This window comes from Propithecus coquereli, unplaced genomic scaffold, assembly GCF_000956105.1.
Source record: "Propithecus coquereli isolate 6110/MARCELLA unplaced genomic scaffold, Pcoq_1.0 Scaffold54, whole genome shotgun sequence".
In the NCBI taxonomy this organism is placed as follows: domain Eukaryota; kingdom Metazoa; phylum Chordata; class Mammalia; order Primates; family Indriidae; genus Propithecus; species Propithecus coquereli.
The window spans coordinates 1,627,670-1,632,491 of NW_012151285.1; positions in this window are offsets into that span (position 1 = coordinate 1,627,670).

A 4,822-nucleotide genomic window follows, 5' to 3' on the forward strand; every position below is an offset into this window, starting at 1 on the left:
GAGGTGTTTCCTGGCCCGGTTAGCAGAACACCAACCTCACACAATGCTCCTTCTCAGAAGATAAACACACTCGGAAGGGCTGCTTCCTCTGTCTTCTTCTTGGAGATTCCAACACATAAGAGCAAATTGGCTAAAGGCTCTGAGAAGTCCTGCAGTAAAGCAACCATTTAACTCTGTTTAACCCAGCATTTCCCAAATTTAGGTGTCCACAAGTCCTGTGCCTACTAACATTTTGAGGACCTAGAGCGTATTGTAAGAAACAGTAATAGGGGAAGCACGGACCTCTATAATCAAACAAAAATAAATTCAGTAAATGCACAGACAACTTGATGCCGTACATCCTAAGGGGAAACGGTCACTCCTATGATGGGTCTGGAAGATCAGGGATAGTCTATGCTGCAGCAATTGCCACTGGACACAGCACACATGCCAAGCAGAAATGGCATTGCTATGACTCAGGTGTCTAACTTGCATCCTGGAATGTGTCTGATCGATCTCTTTAGAAATACGATTTTTGCTATGTGTCAGCGAGACTGTACGACAGAAGAGTCCCCTCAACACATATTTACGGAGCAGACACTGTGATACCTGTATGGCTGGTATCATAGTCTGTTCGATGTTATAACAAGATACCATAGACTGGTGGCTTATAAGCAACGAAAATCTATTTCTCACAGTTCTGGAGGCTGGGAAGTCCAACATCAAGGCGCCGGCAGAGTCAGCATCTGGCGAGGGCCTGCTCCTCAGAGATAGTGCCTTCTCCCTGCGTCCTCGCGTGGTGGACGGATTCAGGCCTCTTTTATAAGGGCCTGAATCCCATTCAGGAAGGCTCTGCACTCGTGGTCTAAACACCTCCCAAAGTCTCCACCTCTTAATATCATCACATTGAAGGTTAGGATTACAGCGTATGAATTTTGGGGGGACACAAACATATGGACCGCAGCAGTTAGTGTGACAGATGCTGTTGGTTGGTGACCCAAAATCCATTCCCTCTGTCCTCCTTGCTAATTAAGCCTCAGCTTTGTTCAGGTATCCACCCCTTAGGGACGGTGACATGATGCCCTGCTGGGGTAAATTCTGAATCATCTAAGCCAATCATGGCGACCCCATTTCATTTGCATGTTAATGTTATTCATGTGGTCAGGGTATGGACAATCTTCACGGGAGAGCCACCAGGGGACCACTGAGGAAGGTTTCCTCGCTCTTAAAATGAGCCAAGAATAGGAGGCAGCCCCTGCTCTCCCACTGGATGTTCTTGGGCCTGGAACTGTGTCAGTCGTCTTGCTAGCAGCCTGAGGATGAAGCCAGCTCACGGAGGAGGGTGAACTCACAGAGAGCCTTGGAGACAGAGGAACCAGAAACCAGAGCACTGCCACACCGTGCCTGGAGTCCATCCTGCCCGAGGACTTGAGTCCAAGTCAGTCCTCTGGTGGTTTGAGTCGGCTGAGTGGTGTTGGGAGCTCACCTGTGCTGGGAGAGAGAGCTGAGCTGTCAGGTGTCAGAGTTGCCAATTAAAGCAACAAGGAAAGTTAAGCCTTTAATCACTTACTGCCATGGTACAAGTAATAGGCTACAACCAGAGGAAGTGCCAACTCACTTCCCATTTTCCCCCATGGAACAGACACCTGGAGGGTCAGGTGGATGCATGCAGACGTGGAGTTGTGTCACTGTTGACGGAACCCCAAACAAAAGGCTCTAGAAGTTGTATGGATCCTGGGGTGGGGACCGGGGGCAGGCTACATGTGAAAAAGAACTGAGTCCTGAGTCAGAGTTGGTTGGGGGAAGTATCCTCAGAGTTTCTCCTCCTTCCTCCAATAAGGAGGGCTGAGCAGAGGAGCCTGAAGACGTCGGATAGGGAGACCTGGGAGGAAGGTGCCAGGTGAGGGACAGAGGTGTGTGTAGGAGCATGGCCAGCGGGGGCAGCCTGAGTCCTTGACCGCAGCTCCCTCCAGAGGCTGCAGCGCCCTGGCTGTGCCAAGTCCGGTGTGGGGAGAGCAGCGTCCACGTGAGGCCTGCCAGGCTCAGCCCTGTGATTGCCCATGGTCAGGCCTGAAAAATCACACTTAGGATTTTAACCAGGAGCTGAACTTCTCAAGTGGAAAATTTTGTCACTTGTACTGGAAAACATCATAACTGACAGTTCGAAATCTCTCAGTAACCAGGAACAGAAAACTCAACTTAGACCAGTTTAAAAACTAAAGGGTTGGCCAGGCGCGGTGGCTCACGCCTGTAATCCTTGCACTCTGGGAGGCTGAGGCGGGTGGATAGCTCAAGGTCAGGAGTTCCAGACCAGCCTGAGCAAGAACGAGACCCCGTCTCTACTAAAAAATAGAAAGAAATGATCTGGACAACTAAAAATATGTATATATAAAAAAAATTAGCCGGGAATGGTGGTGCATGCCTGTAGTCCCAGCTACTCGGGAGGCTGAGGCAGAAGGATCTCTTGAGCCCAGGAGTTTGAGGTTGCTGTGAGCTAGGCTGATGTCACGGCACTCTAGCCCGGGCAACAGAGCCAGACTCTGTCTCAGAAAAAAAAAAAACAAAAAACTAAAGGGTCTCAATTTAAAAAATTGGCAAAGGATTTGAATAGACATTTCTCCAAAGATGACACACAAATGCCTACCAAGTGTATGAAAAGATGCCCAACATGACTAATCATCAGAGCAATATAAATCAAACCTACAATGAGACATCACCTCTTACTTGTTTAGGTGGTCACTATCAAAACAAACAAACAAACAGAAAAGAAAAAATGTTGGCGAGGATGTGAGAAGTTGGAGCGTTTGTGCACTGCTGGTGGGAATGTAAAATGGTATAATTACTATAGGAAACCGTATGGTGGTTCCCCAAAAATTTAAAAATAGAATTGCCATATGATTCAGAATCCCATTTCTTGGTATATATCCAAAGGAATTGAAAGCAGGATCTTAAAGAGATATTTACACACCTATGTTCATGGCAGCATTATTCACAATAGCCAAGAGACGAAAGCAACCTAAGTATTCATCAACAGATGAATAAATAAACAAAACGTGGTATATACATAAAAAGGGATACTATACAGCCTTAAAAAGGAAGGAAATTCTGTCTCATGCTTCAACATGAATAAACACTGAGGACAATATGATAAGTAAAATAAGCCAGTCACAAAAGGACACATACTGTATGATTCCACTTATATGAGGTATCTAAAGTAGTCCGATTTATAGAAATAGAAAGTAGAATGGTAGTTGCCAGAAACTGGTAGGAGAGGAAAAGGGGAGATGTTGTTTAACGGGTATAGAGTTTCAGTTCTGCAAGACGAAAAGGTTTTGGAGATCTGTTTCACAACAATGTAAATATACTTAACACTCTTGAACTATGGACTTAAAAATGGTTAAGATGGTAAATTTGATATGTGTTTTTCTTTCTACTTCTCTCTGTTTTCTACAATGCCAACTTCCTCCTAAGCCTGCTTTTTGTTGGGTTGTAAGGTGGCCACCAACAGCTTCTTTATTCATTGTGAACAAGAACATGGAATGTTCGTCCTGATAGTTTTATGGGAAGAGCAAGTGCTTTCTTTCTGGTAGGTTCCCAGTAAACCTCTCCTAACCTCCCATTGGCTCAATTCAGGGAATTTTTCATTGAGCCAATCACTGCAGCCAGGAGGATGGGATGTACTGATTGGATTCACCAATCAGGGCCCACTCTAGGAGTTGAGAATGGGGCTCACTTTTCCCAAAGCACATGGACTGTGCCTGGGAAGGTAATATATTTGAAAGAAAATGGGGTGCAGACAACTAGAAGAGGAGAGACTGGATGCTGGGCAGACTACAAGATGCAGTTGTCAACCATAATGTGGCATACAGGTTGCTGCCCTGGGATAAAGAATTCAAGTTATTTTGATATGGAAGTACCTGCAGCTTTCCCTGTGTTCAGCCAGACTGGCAGCCTTTCCACTAGACCAATGACAGTTGACAAGGATACAAGGTGAGCTTGCTCTCAATGTGTCAGCTGCACAAATTCCTGGTCATAAGTCAGTGGCTAGAAGTTTGGCAGTTGTTATTAAATTTTTTCTGGCCTGTGTGATACTCTTCTTCTTCCTTGCACTTTGATGGGAGCCAGGAGAAGATAAGTGGCTTGAGAAATATCCAAGACCTGATATTAGCATTCTCGTTGCTGGAGGAGCCGGGCTCATCTTCTGTTTCTGTGATTCATTGGCTGCGTGAACCTGATCAAGTTTCTGAACCTCTCTGATTCAGCCTCATCTGTAAAATTGGAGTTATGATATGATGACTAAATTTGCAGGGCTGAGATAAAGATGAAGTGACATAAAGGTGCTGGGGTATAGAGGTACTCAGCAAATGGGAGTATTTTTTGATATTGATTTACTGAGTGCCTTTGTGTGTGCCAAGTGCTATGCTAAGAAATATCATTTAATTTGCTCTACAAGTCTATGAGATAGGTAGATTATCTCCATTTTACAGATGTATAAACTGAAGCTCAGAAAGATTATATAACTTTTTTCTCACCCAGGCAGTAAGTAGACTCAGGCAGGTCTATCTGATGCCTCAGACAGTATTTTATCTGCTGCACTATACTGTCTCTTGCAGTATTGACAAATATTGGTGCTGAACCAAGACCTAGTAGCCCCCAAGGCGATCCATGAATAAGCTTAGGGGTTCTCTGAAGCTCCTTACATTATATGCAAACTTCTGTGTATATATTCATTTTTCTGGAGAGTTTATAGTGTTCAATAGAAAGCTGTTCCTGTTCTTACAAAACAGTAATTATTTGGCCGGGCACGGTGGCTCACGCCTGTAATCCTAGCACTCTGGGAGGC